Below are 20,567 nucleotides of genomic sequence, written 5' to 3' on the forward strand. Positions count from 1 at the left end.
AAGTACTCATAAAGGCTTGCCAATTAAATATTACAACCTGGCCCCCTTGGCTTGAGTGGGTGCAGAATGGGGAGCTGTGGAGAGTAGACCAGCATGAGCTTAATCTGATCAGGTTCATCTGAGGAAATAGACTTCAAGTTCTTCTTCCCAACTCAGTCAACACACTGGCAGTATTATATTAAATTCCTAACTTTGAGCTCTGGGACAAATCAACAAAACAAAAGAAAATCACATGAAAAGCAGATAAAACAACCATTATTTGAATGAAAACAAACAATAAACAGAACAAAACCCAGAACCCAATAACTGATTTTTTTAAAAGTTCAGTGAAGGGGAACATTGAATCAATAGTCCCATATTATCTGAATAGCCATATGATGGGATTTTTGCGACTTCTCAACCAGCTCACTATGTGCATTACAGAAAACATTGGTAGAACATCCTGCAGTTTGTTTTTTATTAATTACTTTCCCAGTTTTAAGGAAGGACCAGTAGGAAGGCCCCCTAGTGGCCAGTTATCGATTCTGTCTCTCCGTGGGCACATCCAAAATCCTTAACTAGCAGCAAACCTTCCCAGAGCCGCATTTCTATTTAAGTGCTATTATTATCAGAAGCACTTTTAAAAACCAACTTTTCTCACAAATGGACTTCTAAGTTTAAATATTCATTCCCTTTTAAGAATTCTTTGCCTTTTCTATGTTTACAAACCTAAGAACTCCTTTCTGCATAAGGCTAAGGGAGAACAAAATTGTATTTGTTTCTCTCTTGACTACTACTAGTCTATTTGAAGATTTTGCTTTTTTGTAACCATTTTTTCCCTCCAGGAACACTCACCCAAAGAACCTGTCATGATATGCCACTATATATTTCACACTGGAATGTCTTTATTATCCAGTTTTTTCTCCAACTTGAGTTTGATTCATAGAATGGTAACATAGTTTTAAGTTGATGTATTTGGAAATAATGTCTTCTTGAAGTATAAGTTCATTTAAAAGAATATAAAACTTCATTTTCAAAAATACTGAAACACTTGAGGAGCACTGAGGTGAATATGATATTCTCAGAAATTATAACACTGAAAGAAGTTATCCCTCAAATTTTCATAACAAGGCAACAGTAACAATTTTATATATATTTTGAAAATAAGACTTTTTCACTTGGGAAAAATGATGTCAAATTTTACACATTTTCAATATGTTTCATTACTATTTATTCTAAAACCTGTTCCCTTAAAAATAAAATTAAATATCTGAAGCCTTTCCTGTGATGACAGAAGTTTGTGTTTTCTGCATTAAATGGAAAGGTCTTAATCATCCTTTAAAAGGAAGCAGTAAAACCAAAAACATACAACCCTCAGTCGATTCTGCCTTTGGATAAAGCAACTCTTCTTTCAAGATTCACATTTCCTCTATGTATTAATTCAGTTCCTGGCATTTCAGTGCATGTAAAGGGAAAAGAAAGGCAGTGATGATGGACTAGTGATGGGCAAGTTTGATTTTGTGATTCTAGCACTTTCCCCTCAGCTTATACAATTTCTTCTCACTAATCTTCATTATCTCATGTCATTGTACTCCTTTCAGTAGGTGAATGACTTTGATCATTTTTCAAAGATGAAAACACACATGAGCCATGTGAATTGTTTTTCTCAACCCTTTTGTACAGAATTATAAAAAGCAAAAGAAGACACATCTTTCCCTTTCCAAAACATAGCTTGCATTTCATTGCTGCATTTGTATACATCATCATTTCTAGAAGCTCCTTCTTGTGCTATCATTGGTGGAATAGTGGGATAGGAGGGTAACTCTGGCCATGTGTACTATTGCCAGCATGATTATTCATGTACACAAAAATAGAGACTTGCTATTGAGGTATTTTGGTTATTTTCCAAGTGATGACTAGTATAGACTTTACTTTTTTTAATTTTATGATTTCTATTTTTTCCATTACAGTTGATTTACAGTATTCTGTCAATTTCTACTTTACAGCAAAGTGACCCAGTCATTCATGTATGTGTATGTGTGTGTGTATATATATATGTATATATGTATATATATATATATTCTTTTTCTCACATTATCCTCCACCATGCTCCATCACAAGTGACTGAATATAGTTCCCTGTGCTATACAGCAGGTATTATAGACTTTAAATGGGGACAATGTAGAGATCTTTTGTGGCTCAAAGAAAGAGCCAAAAACATCTCCTTAAATGTTCTCTGAACTCAGTTAGGGATCTCCCAGCTCCCTTCATGTATTTGAAGGAGATAAAATATTAATATGAAATATTGCTGCTTCATTTGGGGCTTTAGCTATGGAGGAAGTGGAAAATCTTAAATACGTTAACCCAGAAGACTAAAGAGATGGTCTCTGTGCTTCCTTTGTGTGGGGTGAAAGATCAGCCCTAACTCGCTTTCAGTGTCCTACCTCCCCCAACCAGCCAGCAGCCACCTCGCCATACTGCACATACAGACAAGAGGCCTCGACTTCTTTGCTGTTAGAATATATAATCACCCAGAGTTAGAAGTGGAAAATGGGAGCCTCCGATCATAAGCTCATAAAAGGCAATTTCAGTGTCAGAGTGGTGGACTGAATAAATATAGAAAGGATTTATTATGAAGTTCTGTAGCGATGTTGGCACCAGAGCACACTGCTGGGCAACATTCTATCGCCAAAATCCAGGAACTAGCACAAACATTGAACCACTGTGTTCTCAGTGACAATAACAAGAGTGACTTGATGATTGGCTGGCATGGCCACAAAAGACACATGCTGGCATGTTTCGGAACATAAATGATAGATCTGCTGCTGGGAGTTTATAATTATTTAATCAAACCCAGACTGTAGGACCTGGAGGGACGTCATGTGTCCTCCCAAGAGCGGAAAAAGGACAGAACTCAAATGTTGACAGACTCCAAGGGGACCATGAGAGGTGAGGGGCCATGTGGGTGTGTGCTTTTCCTGGCCAGCCAGGGCCTGTCCCAGGCCTAGTGAACTGTCGCTTCCCCTGGGTCGCATCAACCCCAGTCAGGGCTGCAAGGAAGTGAGTTAGCGGGCCATCCTCTTGATGTGCTGATAGAATTGAAATCAATTGTATTTCTCCTCATGGAATGAAACTTATGTCCCACTCTGCAAAGGAAATCACTCATTTGATCCAACTCTTTCTCCTTAACACACACCCACATACACACACACACGTGTGAATAAAAGACTTGTGGCAGCTGCTTGCTTTATGTATACATGTTTTTCAATCCTGGCAGAGTAAAAAGCTCCCTTCCCACTGGCCCTGCCATTCAACCTCCACAGCCCATGTTTGGAAAATGGAACAATGGGTATACCATGGTCATGAGACATCCCTTGACCCTGGATGTTTAGAGACCAGGGTCTGAGAGGCCTTTACCCTTCAAAGCAATTTTTAATTCCATCACAGCCTGATGAAAAAAGAAAGGGGAGGGGATAAGGCTTTCACAAGCAATGATTGTGTATTTTGGTAGAACGAGAATAAATTATTAAATTAAATTAGCATTATACTTTATCCCTAACCCCTAAGAGAATTGGGAATTTAAATAAGGAGCTCTCTAGAATTTGGTTGTGACATGAACACTTTAAGTTTCTGTTTTAAAGCCCTACCAAAAAAATGGACTGATGATGTCATAAAAGCATAGTTTTTTGGTTTTTGTTTTTTTAAGAGTATTGAGCTGAAGCAAACAAGCATTAGGGAAAATGAATTCAATGTGATCATGATAACTTGATATAAATAATCACAGTGTTTACTTCTAAGCTTTTCCCAGTAGAAATCTTCCATTTTGGATGTTAGATTCTTTATTTTGCTTCTCCCTGCTTCTCTGTCCCCATTTTTATTTAATCGTTCTGCACAGAAAGGTTTCAGAAGATGCATGCCACCTTTCCATCTCTACCTTTCCATCTGGGAAACCTACAGGCAGTGTTGAAACCAGGGATATCATATCACTTTTTAAATTATCCATAGAGGTATTTTTTTCCTCTAAATACAATGTTTTCTTTCTTATTAAGTGCCATTAAAAATTATACAAGTGGCACACATGTACATTTTCATTGTAAATAGAATGGAGAAAGCAGTGAGAGAGCCTTCTGCTCTTGCCCCCAAACCCAAATTCCACTCCCTAGCCGCAAAGGTAACCATCAGTAATAGATTGGATGTATAAATTTCTTTCCCCCATATGCTCTTGGTAAGGAATACATTTCAGAAACAAAGTATGGAAAATATTTAACCTTCCACCATGATTATTAAGTTTTGATGTTTAAGAGGGAAAAATGCCCAAACACATAAAAGCGGAAAATCCCCAAACAATTTTTCAGATATGCATTGTAGGTTTCTTCATTCTAAAAAGACTTCCAAAGGTTTGACAGACATACTTTTCAAACACATGAAAGGACAGCTTTATTTCTAGAAAATATACTAAAATGAGGTCAATTTCTTTAAAAAAAATAGAAAATCTTTTATCAGTTTCCAAAGGGAGGAAGGGGCTAGAAGGAAAAAAATAAAAAGTAACCGTATTTCAACCACTCATAGCCTATGTTCAACCAGTTTTGTATTTTTCTTTCATCAGTGCAATGGCATAATTTTTAAAAATGTTTTGTGAGTTGGGGAGATTTTAACTCAGTCTCTTTCCACAGTATAAATGTACATTTTTAAAAAAGATGTTGTTTTTTTTAAATTGACATTTTAATAAGATAATAATCTTTATCCCTTCCTTATATATATTCAGCAATGCTAAAATAGTTTACATAGAACCCATAATTAAACAAAAATGTGGACTTAATTTAAAGGTTGCAGTCAACACTCTAATTTTGTCTTATAAATGAATTAAGAGGAATTTAAGCTAGCAGAAGAAGTTGGGATGATGGTGATGGAACAGTCTGCTTATGTATAAAACAATTAAACAAAAATGATAACGCAATTATCCAGAGAATCTTCCATTTTCCCTTTCCTGCCCTCTGAAGATGCATGGGAATTTCATGTTTATGTTGTAAGCATGTTCACTGACTAATAACTTATTGTTTACAGTTGCTAGCCTGTGCTGAATTTCTTTAAGGGCATTAATTATCAAGGGTACCATTTTCTATTGCCTGTCTGAGTAAGCTCAGGAACAGGATGACATTTTAAGTACACCTTTAGGCTATGCTCTGTCTTCACATGATGCTAAATTCAGAGAACAAAAGACAAAACCAATCTGAAAAACCACCAAGCCATTTGTCTGGCACCACATAGTCAACAGGTCCAGCCAAAGGATTGAATGCTCACATTTTATTTGCTTTTTAACTGAGATCCTTGGGCAGAGAGAGAGAGAGAAAGGGAGACGCAAGAGCTCTGTAGCAAATGACATGTGCTCATTCCACTTCAGAGGGTGCTGTGAGTGAAATGGAATATCCAGTCCCTAACTTTGAGGAACACACAACCTGGTACAGAGAACAAACTGCATAGGATTAAAGGATAATTCTGACCAAGGGCGATAAGACAAGATTCATGTTGTAAAGTTCCTAAGGAACTGCACATAAAGAAATACTTCTACTTTTTTTTCCGTATGTTGTGTTCTTTGTCTTTCTTTTGCAGAGATGGAGTTGAATGGTTGTTCAATGATCTGCAGCTCAGCTGTTATTTCTCTCCCAAAGTTCAAGTTTTCTCTAAGTAGCTTCATTCAAATCATTCATCCAGCTGCAGTTTATCAAGCAATTACAATATTTTAGTATCAACGTATCAGTGATAGAGTGACAATAGTTGACAGGACAGGAGCTGGGACAAGTGCTGCTTTAAGGAGAGCAGAGGAGTTTGGAAATAAGGGGTAAGTGTAGAGATAGAGTTCACTTACCAGTTTGGGGAAGCAAGAGGTCTCAGAGGAGGTGATGTGGAGAAGCATGAAGGGCAGTGGCACTTAGAGATGAGCCAGAGTGAGCAAGGGGAAGAAGAAAAGGGAGAAACCAAGCAGGGTGCATGCAAAGGAGGTCCCATGTTCACTTCAAGGGGAAGCAACATTGTGGCAGCATTAGAAGCCCTGTCTTTGTCTTTTTCAGGAAATCTTGAATTGAATGTTGCTTGCTCATGCATTTATTCCGTGAATGCATGGTTCTCCAAGGACAGGGGTTCCTCTGAGGCAAATCATTGCCATATTTCCAGCATCTAACCCTTCCCTGGCTCTGAATGGATCAATTGGCGTGAATCAACATAGTGTTTATCCACAGAGTGCAGTCCGAATATGATTCATGGTTTTCCAATTTGCCAAAGCAGAGGGAAACCATTTTCCAGAATCTTCTATGCCCAGTACTAGAGGAAGTGGTTGAAAAATCTCTATTTGGGGAATATCTCTTTTTGGCCTTACTCATGTCTTCTTACCTAAAAGAGCTTGCTTCATGGAGACTTTCTGAGGTAGCAGTAGGTGGGTATGCCCAGCCCTCCTGCAGCTCTGACCTGCAGGGTGAGCACACCTTAGAGATATCAGTAGCTCCTTCATAGCAGTGAGCTTTCCATGCATGGACACAGAATTTTCAAAAAATATAAGGAACATTTTTTGTAAAATTTTTCTAAACTGGCTCCTTTCTCTATTAGAAACATGGTAGTTTCCTATCCAAGAAGAGAATTTCTCTACTGCCTACTCTCTGGTGTTTTAGGAGTTAAGGTGGCATTTATGGGCTCAAGTCAATCTTATAAAATTGAAAATGAGCCCAGACCATCTCCTTTAAGCCTCATTAATGAAAAAAATTGGCTGAACTAGACTCTGGGCTGAGTTTTCTTTGAGTTAAAGGAGAACCAGGTGAATCATCTCAAAAGAATTAAGACAGCCTACTGTTGCAGCTCCAGTAACCAATTTAGTTACTGAAGGCTTCTAAAGGAATAGGGGAAACTTCAATGATTACAGCATGGACCTTTCCCAAGGGCCTCCAGTAGTTCTGTGCAGTGCCAGCCATAAAGAAGAGGGGGATGGAAACTGGAACATGAGGGATGAGAACTAGAGAGGGATGACAAATGGATGTCAGTTCTAATCAATTAGTGGCTGCTGCTTGGCCACTGGGTTGGAAAGTTGGGAAAGTTGTATCTGGGGTCATAGGAAAGGGCACTATTATTGATTATCAGTGTCTGCTAGGGGTCCACAGAGGGATGTGGGTCCAGATACAGTCACCTACACTCACTGAGTGTTGCTACTATTCCTCGAGCTCAAATTTGCTATGAGTCTTGGAGGCAAAAATATTATTTGGAAACAATTGATAACTTTTTCAAAGATAGATTTATGTATTTATCTGTTTATCTATCTGTCTATCTCTAGGAAAATGTTCTGGAGAAGAGGGAATCTGAATTTGGCTTTGAAATTTGAATAGTGGTCCTAAGGCACAAGGGACAGAATTCCTGGCAGCAGGATCCAAGATGGGAAAGGCCCAGAGATGGGGCAGGTTATTATGCATTTGAAGACCTCTGGATTTGCTGAAGCAGCTGCAGAATATATGTAAGTCTTCTAGTGGGGGGAGGGTGGCAGAGGAGGGAACTAGAAACATAATCAGAGCCATGAAAGCGATAAAAATTTGTATTTTATTCTATAGGCAATGGAAATCTTCAGAGTAGAGGAGTATTGAGAACTATTATTAAAAGATTCTTTTGCAGCAGGGCAGAAGGTAGATTGTAAGAAAAAACACTGGAGGCAAAGACTTTCACTTGGCAGGCTACTTCAAAAGCCTGGGCAAGAGTTAATAAAAGCTCGACCAAGATCGGAGACAGGGGACAGAGTCTCCTAGAAGGAGCAGATGTTCAGGATTCCTTGTGGGAGGTGAAGCTGACAGGAAGCAGGTTCCACAGGAGCACCCATCTCTCATGGTCAAGGCCAGCATAGCCCCTCTCTGAGTCTCAGACTCACACTATGTTTAAGGAGCAGGAGGGTAGGGGCCTTGCTCAGGGGAGCGGGTCAAGAATCTTGTGCTCTGGGAAAACGGTACTGACCTCCAGTGTTCTTCAAGGGCCTTGACACTGACTTGACCCAGACCGACATTTTCCTTTCAGTCATGCTTGTACTTTTCCACTTAAATGAGAGACACAAGCCCTAGTTCCACAGGGATTCCAGGGAGCCCAGAAGGGTGAAATCATCTCCTATCTTGGGATATAGCAGGCACATTATAGCTCTGTTTTCAATCCTAGAATGTAGGAGTTGGGAAGGACTTCATCCATCCCATCTGACTCCCCTGGGGCAAGAAAGAAAGGTATGCAAACAGATTATCAACAATACCAGGGAGCTTGTGACAGTGATGCAGATGCAGAACGTTTGATCTATGCGGGACGAAGACGTTGTCCTTTGTCTGTCCAACGGCTGCCTTGAATCCACAGCAGGAAACAAAGAAGCCTGGGTTTATTAGGGTGTATTTTGGAAGAGAAGCAAATCAGTGCTGCATTCATTGTCTCAAACCAATAAAATACTAAGTTGCTATAGAAATATACCTTGTCTTGAAAGGAATCCCTGAGTTAATACTTCTGTATTAAATTAAGCTAGTTTTATATCAGGCTAATATGAAACTGTGCCAATCCGGATAGGGAATGGCACAGTTTCATATTAGATCTGTATATTAGTACCTACTTAGCTGGATTAAAACAACTAGATCTGTATATTAGTACTTACTTAGCTGGATTAAAACAACCCATAGCCACACGCTCCACCACGTCGATGTTGCTAACATAGTTGTGATCTACTGCAGTGTCTCTTCCCAGACACCATCCTCCTTATGAGTTTTTATTGTCATAGTCTTTTGGTGGCAGATCACTGTGTTGACTTAGATTAAGGACATTTTACTTATATGCAAATTCAAAATAAAACTCATTTTGCACCATGCTCAGATTACACTGATGCTCCAGAAGGAAATGTCTTCATTCCTACGAGACAGCTGGAGAAGGCCACCAGTACATGCAGTCAGTCCCTTTCTTGCCACATCCAGATGTTCTGCCTTTAAGAATGTTCTCATGTCTGCAGCACACCAGCCTGACTTCGGAGTCAGAATGTGGAAGCGGTCAAAAGGGCTCCTTTCACGATCCCGCCATTCATTCACCACCCTTTCACAATGAGCAGGCGAAGAATTGTGAGCAGGATGGAGCAGACAGAGGCTTTCTCCCTTTCCTGCTCACAGATGTGACTATCCATCCAGGCTTTCCTTTCTAAGCCCTCCATGATCCATCATGGGGTGGAGGTATTTGCAGTACAAGGACATTATTCTGAAATCTGTCAGTCTTCACGTTAAATGTATTTTTGCATGTTCACACCTGTGCTTATTTTTAGTACATTTGTGTGGTCATAAGAGCATTCTGTGACAGGGAGATTACTCAAGGGGCCATTGCACTCACTTGGGATAAATGGAAACGGAGAAGTTTGGGCTTAGCAATTTCTAGAATGAGGAAGTTCCTTGAGGAGCACTAGCCAACTGTCCAGGTAGGTGAAGGGTCTGAGGGTGATTAGAATGGCCCAGGTAGCTGGGATCATCTTCCAGATTCACCTGGGACAGTCCTAGCCAAATTATAGCCTCTGGACCAACAGTATCAACATCTACTAGGACTGGGTTAGAAATGGAGCCAGGCTTTTCCCAGCCTCATCACAGACCTACTGAATTAGTCTCCAGGCACCAGGCCCAGGAATCTGTTTTAACATGTTCTCCAGGTAGTTTCCACGCATGAAGTGTGAGAAGCATTGATCTAAGATGTGGCACGTGCCATCCGCTCAAACCACAGTTAAAGCCAAGCTTGCCTGTTGACCTGGTGCTCTCATTCCTGCGGTAATCTCTTTACTTTTCAACCTTTGTATTCTGGAAACTTAACCGTAAATGGAGACCGAGTTTATGTCCTTCCTCAGTTCCTGACAGTCTGGGATATATTGACATTATTTGTTTTATATATGGGCTGGAGATGTGATACGGAATTAAACATAGTTAAGCTCCATTTTCAAAGGCCGCACCTACAAATGTGCTGCAAAAGACCAGTATTCAGCCAGTAATCTTTTTCATTTGAAAAACTATTTGAAAAATGTTTCCAAAGTCCATTTTCAGAGATCATTTCATTTTCTCTGCTCAGATTCTTAGAGGAATAAAGGGTAGAGCTGACTTTATTATTCCCATTAACAAGTCAGGAATCTGAGGCCCAGTGGATTATGTTCTGAGGGTACCTTTCATCTAGAAGTCTTGCTATGCTTTATCATGTTTCAAAACGTTTCTGGTGAAGCACGTTGTGAAGGGGCACAGTCAGAAGGAGGGTCTAGCTGTTGAACCAGGCTAGTCTGTCCTCTGGCACCACCTTCTGTGGGAATCTTCAACCCCAGAGGAAAGGGGAGGCCCGAATCTCACTCAGGCAACAGCTACAGAAGGGCTGCCTCCCTCCTCTGCTAGCACTCTACCGCCCCAGGCTCCAGGGCCATCATTCAGTGGGCAGATCACCCAGTACCCAGAGGAGGGCCAACAGCGTTTTGATTTTAATAACTCCTAAGCTGAAGATGGCCTAGTTAAACTGAGTCTGGGCAACCACTTAGCAGTTGGTTAATACTTAGACTATTTAGTCATTCGAAACAATGCAATTAAGGATGAATCATGGCTCAGTAACCTAAACAAAATCAAATTAACAAATGGGCGGCCCTCCCTTTGGTCTGGGAGGCTAATTCATAACCTCCCACCTCGACATTCCCTGAAAATGTCTTGTGCTGATTTCAGGGCCTCCAGACTCTAAATTCCTTCCTGGCACAGATCCGGATGCAGTCCTTGGGTGTACAGCCGAGTATTAAAGGAAAGAGCATTTTGAAGAAGTTTATCGTGTAGGATCTCTGGACACTGACATGCCAGGATAGTTTGTACAAGTGCAGATTTTAGGATCAAACAGACCACAACCTGAGTCCAAGCTCTACCCCTTATTAGCTGGGTGACCATGGGCAAGTTATTTAACCAGTTTCCTACCTAAAATATGGAAATAAGACCAGTACCTTATATATAGATATAGATATATCTGTATATACAATATATGTGTATCCAATAAGGATAATTATTAATAAATCTAGTTTTTGAATCAGGTTGATAATACCAGCATAACTCATTAACAGGTCTCTATATTACACCTTAAATTCTGATTTTTTTTTTCTGTAGACCTATGGTGATTAATATTTTTGGAACTCTGAAGATTTTCATAGGATAATGACACTTGGGGTGTGACAGAATTCTGCCAGTTTTTGAGAAGTGGATCCATGAAAGCATGGTGTCCTTCCCAAGGTTGTACCATTTGAGACAATACTGTGAGTGGATCTATCGCTGTCCAGGGGTCTACCTCTCTTTGAGACAGAGAGAAGCCAGCTTCCCTCACCTGAAAAGTGAGATAAGTTCTCTACAACCATACTGCTTGGTAGAAATAACAGGAATCACATAAGTCATTTTAAATTTTCTAGTGGTCAAGTTTTAAAAAGTAAAAAGAAACACTAAATTAATTTTAATGCTATGGTCCACTTAACCCAATATATCCAAAACCTTATCATCTCAACATGGAATCAACATGAAAATTTATTACTGACATATTACACATTTTGCACCACATCTTCAAAATGCAGAGTGTGTCTTATTCTTACAGCACATCTCGATTCAGAGACTAAATTTTCATCAATCATATTTATATGTATTTAATCTAATAATACTTACTGGTGAAAAAGTAGATTCTCATACCCAAGTTATTCCAAACATACTTAAAGGTTTTCTGAATCGAGTGTTGGTTTTTAAACTAAAACTTACTAGAATGAAATAAAATTCAAAATTCAGCTCATCAATCATACTACCATTTGACCATGTTCAAGTGCTTAATAGTCACATGTAACTAGTTAGTCATCCTATTGGGTAGCACAGCTCTAGTCTCTTCTAGCCCTAAAATTCTAAGTCTTGAGAAACCTTGCTACCATCTCGTACATAAAGATGACATAAAAATGATGACAAAGGGGGTAGGTGGCTTTCCTGAAGAGATGACCAATTTGTGGTTGAGAGATTGGGTGTAGGCTCAAATGCTCTTGCTTGGGTGAATTGGGCAATGGTTTAAACTCCTTGAACTCCAGTTTGCTCACACATAACACTCAGAAAGTTATCAGAATGGTGCCACATGAAGGTGATTGTACAGTTCTGATTTCGGGAACAGCAAGTGCAGAATAAAATGTGGTGTAAAAACTTCTGAATGGGTAGCCCCAAATTTCTGCTTATCTCCATTTGACAAACATAATTCTTTCACAAAGAACTCATCTTTGATTGTCACAACACTGTAAGAGCCCATTAACCCTCTAGTCATGTCTTTGGGATGTTATTAGAGAAATACCACTGATATTTTGCAGTTAGAAGTGGCTGCCACTTAGTGATATAATGAGGCAAGTTGCTCTTTTTTTTTTTTTTTTTTTTTTCCTTTTAGGGCCACACCTGCGGCATATGGAGGTTCCCAGGCTAGGGGTCTAATCCGAGCTGTTGCTGCTGGCCTACACCAGAGCCACAGCAACACCAGATCCGAGCTGCATCTGCGACCTACACCACAGGTCACAGCAGCACCGGATCCTTAACCCACCGATCAGGGCCAGGGATCAAACGTGCAACCTCATGGTTCCTAGTTGGATTCATTAACCACTGCACCACGATGGGAACTCCAAGATGCTCTTTTTTGATATGAGGCTTCTGCACATGACGTTCCTTTTTTTCTGGAATGCCCTCTCTGGGCAAATTCTACCTGGCAAATTCTTACTCATTTTTCAGAACCTGGTTCAAATGTTTCCTTGGGTCTCTTGCAAACAGAATTACTCAGTGCTTTCAGGCATTTGCTACTGTTTTACATTAAAAATCATGACAGCTAAGAGATTAGGTGGTGACAGTACTTCTTAGGTAAGTTCATAGGTAGGCTATTAGAGAATTAGACAATTTACTTCAAAGAAAAATGGCAGTTCTTGGGGGGGGTAGTAGGACCAATGATGTTTAGTGCTTTATATGAGTTATTTTATCTAATCCTAAGAACAACACTATAAGAGAGATACTATGATTCTCATTCAGAAATGAAGAAACTTGGCTAAGAACATCTGACTTTAGAGCCCTGCTCTTAGCCACTGTGCAGCCCAGACCTGCCATTTTGGAGAACATGCCAGATACTGCTCTTGCCTCCCTCAAATTTACCCTCCTTTCCCCCTCACTAGGAGAACCCCAGATCTGTTCGAGGTATCAGTGTACCCCGTTAAAAACACTCCCTTCTCTAGACTCCCTTGCCACATGCATGAGGCTTCTGGAACAGAGGACTCTGATAGGGCTTTGCTCCTTGCCTCTTCTTCCTTTCTTAAGCCTGAAATTTTTGCAGTTGATGCCTGGAGGCACAGCAGCCATTATGTGACTATGAAGTCAAGAGCCATTACTCTAAGGATCACAGGACAGGAAGCTAGGAGGAGCTAATTTCTTTGAAACTTTGACCAGCTATACCTCCCTGGGCTACTACATCCAGACTTCCCATTAGGTTATTCATATTAAATCTCTATTTGATTCAGCCACTGTAGTCAGATTTCAGCTAAAAGCAGCCAAATGTAATCCTCATTAATGGAGAGAATTTAGAGCCAGCCCAGAATTACAGCAAGCTATATTAGATTCCTTCCTCTTCACAAACTGCTGTTTTTCAGAATCTCTTCTAATTTGGCCTTTGGTACAGGACCTTATCCTTATCATTACAACTGATTGGACAAACTTCCTATCCCTCTTCTGCAAACTGATGTTGTTGCTGCCATGATATTTCCCAAGAAGGGATATTTTCTTGCCTGACTGGGATCATTCTTCCTGGTCTATCTGCAGGGTTTCCCACAAATAGCATAGAGATTCATCTGGTAAAACTGAAAATTATACGATCACAGTGACAAAGATCCCTGCCTCCCCTCAGGCCAAAAGTCAAGTGGTGCAGCAGCCTGGAGTCAAATGTCCAAAGCAATCAAAGAGGCAACCAAAAGTGATGTCCTAACTAAAAGTGCAATCCGCAGACCAAATTCCACCTTAAATCTACTTTTCTAAATAAAGTTTTACTGAAGCACAGACAGGCCCATTGGTTTATATGTTATCTTCAGAAGTCTTTGCACTACAGTGGCTGAGTTGAGTAGTTTCAACAGTGACAAAATAGCCTGTAAAGCCTAAAATATTTACTATCCCTAGACCGCCACAGAAAGTTTGTTGACTCCTCTCTGAGAGCAGCTAGCTATGGAAGAAAGGCATATCAGAGCTCGAGCAATAGTAAGAAGAAACATCAACAGTTGGAGCCCCCTTTTATCCTGCCAAGCACAGTGATAATTAGATCCTTGCCTCAGTTCTAAAAGGTGCATTTGAATTGTCCGTTTTGTGTGTAAGGATTCTGAGGCCTGTAGGAGGTTAAATACCTTTCCTGAGGTTACATCTCATAATTGTGAAGCCAGAATTCCAACCCAATTCTGACTGGATCTAAAGATCACAGTTTTAATTATTATTCTCACACTCCATTCCTCCTCTTCAGTTTAATTCGATTCCTATGGTGAATACTAAATGGAATGCAGAGAGTATTTTAAATTAAAAAATGACTATGTGGAAAAAAATGATCATATGGAAGAAGAAAATATACTCAGTTCAGAAAAGTCTGGGAGTTCCCACCGTGTCTCAGTGGAAACGAGTCTGACTAGCATCCATGAGGACACAAGTTTGATGCCTGGCCTCACTCAGTGTGTTCAAGATCCGGTGTTGCCGTGAGCTGTGGTGTAGATCACAGACGCAGCTCAGATCTGGCATTGCTGTGGCATAGGCTGGCAGCTGCAGCTCCAAATCAACCCCTAGCCTGGGAACCTCTATATGCCACGGGTCCAGCCCTAAAAAGAAAAAAGACAGAAGGAAGGAAGGAAGGAAGGAAGGAAGGAAGGAAGGAAGGAAGGAAGGAAGAAAGAAAGAAAGAAAGAAAGAAAGAAAGAAAGAAAGAAAGAAAGAAAGAAAGAAAGAAAAGTCCAGAACATGGAGATCAGGATATATGCCCCTAGACAGGCAGCAGAAAAGGAGACCTGGGACCTGAAATGATGGGAATGAAAGTGCCAGTGAGAATGGAGGGAAATTGTTTCTCTGCTCAAACTCGGCCACAGTCATGTCAATCTATGTAGACAGACTGCCTGGTCAGCCCTCCCTCCATCAGATGATGTAACACGTCACATGCCAACATTAGCCCTCTGGTGAATGAGGACCTATCACCAAAGCATGGTGCCAGTCTAGTGGATGGCCTCTGAAGGTCTGGATCACAGGACCCTGCCCTCGCTCCTCAGCCTACTCCTCTGCAAGTTATCAATGACTCCAATAGGTGTGAGCCATGACTTCATGCTGGAAAGCAAGAGGAGCGGATGACAGATGTTGAGACAGAGGACATGTGCTGAGGCCTGGGGATTTGCAGCATATGTTTAGCCTGGGAACATCATACCACAGGAGAACACATATGGAAAGAGTGGGGTGTGTCTGAAGACTTAATGTAAATCTGATGTGAGCCCAAGTTTGGAGGCGGCCACTGGAAAAGCTAATTTGGTCTTTGGTTTTACTTTAGTTGAAGTATGATATCCAGGGCATGGCAGGTGATCGTTCCATTTAACCTACCCCAGGCAGAACACACCAGGATCTGGGAAGATGGAAGTGAAAGATATGAAAGGTCTGGAGATCAACAGCTGTGCATCTATCCAAACATTTTGAGAGCCTACCACATGCAAGGCACAGGCCCTTTGTTGGATATGCAAATGATTTTACATTGAGCTCCGTTTACAGATATTAAATCAATGATTACGCATAGAATTAGGAAGCGTGGGCTGTGCCAAGAGGGGAAAGGACAAAACAATGAGGCTGAGTATAACAGTCTCCTTAAGTGAGACCTTATCTCTGGGAAGGCCTGTGACAAAGAGACATGTAAACTTAGACCTAAGAGGTCAGGGGAAGGCAGCCTCTCAACTAGTGATAGAACAATCCAGGCACAAGGAATAGCAAGTACAAAAGCCTGGAGGTGAGGAGGAGGAAGATGCCTCAGAGGATTTAGGCTATTTTAGGGAGGTGGATTTCAATCTGAATTCAATGAAGAGTCATTGAAGGGTTTTAAGCTTGGGGCCAGATGGGATCATTCTGTATCTTTGCTTTTGCTGCGGAGGATTAGAGAAGGCATGAAATCACAAGGGGAAAGGCTATTGCAACCGTCCAGACCAAAGGGAATGGCAATAGAGTCATGGAAAAGTGGCTGGAAGCCCTGGGAATTGAACCTTGGAGAAACAAATCTTAGTAGGGAATGTAGAACTTGACTTCCTATCTCCAAATAGGGAGGATGTGGAAGAGGGACTGGAGTCCCTCAGCCCTGACAAAGAAAGAATAAGTAGCAATGGCAGAAAGCTATAGGGAGGAGGTTTCCACTCCACGCAGAGAACTTGCTAGCAGGCAGTCGCCTGGATGATGCTTTCCAGAGCTGACTGTTGAGCAAGGCTTCCAAGGTCTGTGGCCTTTTTTTTTTTTTTTAATTTTTTATTATCGTTGATTTACAGTGTTCTTTCAGTCCCCCTTGGCAACCACAAGTATGTTTTCCATGTCCATGAGTTTGTTTCTTTTCTGTAAATAGGTTCATTTGTGCCATATATTAGATTCCAGATATAAGTGATATCATATGGTATTTGTCTTTCTCTTTCTGACTTAGTATGAGAGTCTCTAGTTGCATTCATGTTGCTGCAAATGGCATTATTTTGTTCCTTCTTTATGGCTGAGTAGTATTCCAATGTGTATATGTACCACATCTTAATCCATTCATCTGTTGATGGACTTTTATGTTGTTTCCATGTTTTGGCTATTGTGGTGCCATGAGCATAGTGGTACTTGTATCTTTTTCAATGAAAGTTTTTTTTTGCAGATATATGCCCAGAAGTGGGATTGCTAGATCATATGGTAATTCTATTTTTGGTTTTCTGAGGCACCTCCATACTGTTTTCCATAGTGGTTATATCAATTTACATTCCCACCAACAGTGTAGGAGGGTTCAAGGCAGCTATTTCTGATGGAACAGGAGTTCTGGTGTTGAGAGGATTATAATGCATGCAAAGAGTGTTATAAAATAGATGTGGATTTAAACCTTGACTCTCCCACATACTAGCTGAGTGATCTGGAGTCATTAACCTCTGTGATGTCTGTTTCCTCATTTGTAAAATGGGAAAAATGTTAGTGCCAACCACAAAAGTTGCAGGAAGGACTAAATGAAATGTGTAAAGGACAATAAGCACTCCATAAATGGAAGCATAGGATCAGTTATTCCTAACTGAATAGCCCAGGGGGTTGCCATTACCCAATGAACCAGGCCAGTGGTTCTCAAACGTCAGTGTGCATCAGTATCATCAGCAGCTGGAGGGCTCATTGCAACACAGATGTGAGGCCCTGCTCAAGGGAATCTGATTCACTAAGTCTGAGGCCGTCTTGTTTTGTATTTCTAACAAACCCCTGGATGATGGTGATGCTGCTGGTCTAGGGACCACACTTTGAGAACCACCGAACTAGGTTGATATTCGAAGTCTCCCCACCCCCACCTCTCATTTTTTTTCCACTCTGGCAGACAGGCTCAGGCTTAATTTGCAAGTTGTTGATGAGACAAGCCCAGAGTGACCTCCTTCTTATGCAGTTTCCTTCTTGGGGCCAAAACTTGGTTCTGAAAGGCAGCCCCCTACCCCACCCCATGTGCATTAGAGAAGGAATGAGGGGGAACAGGAGACACAGGAAGTGAAAGCACATTCCGGGAGGGGAGAGGATCACACTAGCTCACACATCTTGAGGGGCCTTTGGTATAGACGCTCGGATTCAACAACTGTCTTCTGTTTATCCTCCAGGCCTGGCTTGACTCCTGGAGAAGCAATTAATCTTTGGTTCCATTTTTCAACCATTTTTCACCCAGTTTGGAGCCCCTCTGGAGGATTCTCCTTCTCACTCACTGGAAGCTCCTAAAAAGACAAATCCATTTTTTTTGGCTTGTGGCCATTGTTCTCAGGAGTTTTTACATCGCTTAAAAAAATGCTCCCACTTTATTGTTGATTCAAAGTGTTTTTGCAAGTTCTGACACTTTTCCTGGTACCATGTTAAAGACATGGACTGAATAGGAGATGATCTCAGTAGAAACAATATTTATGAACTATTATATTTTATAAACACCTGGCATTTATATAAACAAGGGAACTGGGATTTTTAACAAGGTAACCTCTCCAGTTTGGCATTCAAACAGAAAACATGCTTATTGTGTTTCTCTTCTGCATAGGGAATCTCAATGAAAGCACTTGGCACCCAGACAATATTTTCGTAAACAGTAGTTTCAGTCTCTGGGGAGTTCTAAATTAGACATAGCGTATGTGATACTGCAATAGTTAATAATTCTCTCTGGTTTATTTTCATTAAGGAGTGATGAATGTCATCTTTACGATGATAAGTCCCTTTGAAGGACTTCAACGTGACAGTTGTGATGCTGACCCAGAAAGGTGGAGGGATAATGCGCCCAGAGCAGACCACTGATCCCAGGCCCCTAACCATGGCTGTGCCCTTCCCCCTCCTGCCCACCCCCTCCCCCACCTCCTACCCTGCCCCAATGACACCAGCCCCTCCTTTCATGTATGAGGAGACTGAGCTTCATGAGGATCAGCTGTTTCAGCCAAGGTCGCACAACTCCTAAGCAGCACAACTCAAATTCAACCAAAGTCTGCCTTAGTCTACCACATGTTCCACTCAGATTACAGTCAAAATATTTTGTAGAATTACAAGTTCCCATTTTCCTTGTTTTTATTTCTTGACCTTAAAAAAATAAAAACCAATAATTAAAACAAATTATTGAGTATGTACAGTACTAGTTGGTGGAAAGACACACGTGTCAAGCTTCGGATCCTAATCTCAAATCTAACCATCACCACCTACCAACTGTATATAACTTGAGCAAGTTGTTTAGACTCCCCAGCTCTGTTTCCTCAATGGTGGAATGGTGGGGGCGGGGGGGATGGTGGTGGTAGGGGGTACTCAGAGAGAATTCCTTCCTGCAGGACCTTTTGAGATGGTGAAATGAGATGCGTGGAAGCTCATTTCCTTTGCTGTCCATTTGGTTTCTCCTTATTCCTTACCATTGTCTCCTATTCTCCTAAATGAAGGCTGGAGTTTCCGTAAGTGGTTTTGCCCCATTCTTCACGATTGGCCCGTTTTCCAAACTCCAAGGCTCCCAGGGGATATCCAATCCTGGAGCCAAGCACACTCACTGAGAGACATGAATTTTTTTCTCTAGGACCTGTGCATGGTGAGTTCATTTCAACATCTTCTTAATCCCATGTCACTAACAACAGCAGAATCAATAAAACCCACGTGTGATGGGAGACCACAAATCTCTTTACCTGTTTGAATCAGACAAGCACCTACCCCGTTGGCACTGTCATTAAACTTCTGGGAAAATACTTTCCACACCTGGAAATATGAACTGGAAAACTCATCATGAGAGATTTTCCCGATATTTCCCAGGCTTCACTACATTGTGATTCTCAGGAAATTTTGACCTTGCTTTGTTTTGTTCTGGACTAGATTCAAAAGCATCTCTTAAATGAAAAATCATTTTCAGAAGGACTGAAAAATGGGGCCATTCATTTTGATTGCCACTAGATCCTTTTCATTCTGCTCAGCCTCTTTATCCCTAGCATTGAAAAAATAATAATAATCAACGTTGACTTGACTAGAGGCCAAGTTGGTTGACTATAGGAAAAAAAGGTGTATGAAATAAGAGATTATAGTCATTGAGAGTCTAAAAAGAGTGTAGGAAATGGAAAAGAAAAAAACGATCTGGAAATTATACTTGTCTTTTTTTTTTTTTTTTTTTTTTTTTTGACAGAACTGAATACATTTTCCAGGCTCTTGAGTTTAATTAAAGTCAAAGGAACATCTCAAAGGCAAGTGAAAGAAACAGAGCAGGCAAGACATTGAGGTGGTTGGGATAAGAAACTGTAGAATATCATGGAAAGACAATACAAAAAGCAAGGAAAGGAAAGGAGATGGGAGAGGAGAGATAGGGGTGGGGACAGGAGAGGCAGTGGGGAGAGGGGAGGCAGGGGTGGGAAGGGCAGAGAAGGGAGGGAAATCTGGATTTGCCACACCCAGCCAGAGATAGTGGATTTGTTTTCTGTGTGCAATATTCAAAGCTCTCTTTAAGTCACTGGTCCTTTTCTTAATTTCGAAGCTTGATTATCTCTCTCATCAAAGGACACACACACACACTCAATAAGCACGTGGCAGAGTCAAGATCAAACCATTTCTGATCCCAAAGCCCATGTTGTTTCTAACCCCCCACTATCTTGTGTAGAAAAGGGTTAAAAATAGCTTTATTTTAAATATTCCACTATAAGGGCAAATAGGTTCACTAGAGCAAAATAAGTACATATTTTGGTGCACTAATAATAACAGGACTTGCATGGGTTGTGTTCCTACTTTGTGCCAGGTCTGGGCCACAGGCCTTGGAGGAGTTATTTCATCTTTACAGCTCCATGGAATAGGTACTCTGAGGCTCTACCAGGTTACGGATAC

At 40.9% G+C, this 20,567-nt stretch overlaps 1 protein-coding gene across 21 annotated transcripts in view; it reads left to right on the forward strand.

Annotated features, from left to right (window-relative positions):
• Positions 1–20,567, forward strand: part of CACNA2D3 (calcium voltage-gated channel auxiliary subunit alpha2delta 3) — a 924,345-nt gene that overhangs the window by 877,385 nt on the left and 26,393 nt on the right. For 7 of the 21 annotated variants that reach the window (XR_014823270.1, XR_014823269.1, XR_014823285.1 and 4 more), the window contains one exon: positions 7,295–7,471. The exons of 2 other annotated variants lie outside the window; for them this stretch is intronic. The gene's annotated coding sequence lies outside the window, so the exon portion shown is untranslated. Of the gene's footprint in view, positions 1–5,589; positions 5,819–7,294; positions 7,472–9,655; positions 9,771–11,120; positions 11,244–19,878; positions 19,941–20,567 lie in introns of those variants that run through there. 12 more of the 21 variants (XR_014823274.1, XR_014823277.1, XR_014823280.1 and 9 more) reach the window with 5 other exon arrangements.

Source organism: Sus scrofa, chromosome 13 (assembly GCF_054392235.1).
Source record: "Sus scrofa isolate SSC_HxYL_T2T_F1_AM1 chromosome 13, Sscrofa_HxYL_maternal_Yorkshire_Landrace_v2.0, whole genome shotgun sequence".
Lineage (NCBI taxonomy): Eukaryota > Metazoa > Chordata > Mammalia > Artiodactyla > Suidae > Sus > Sus scrofa.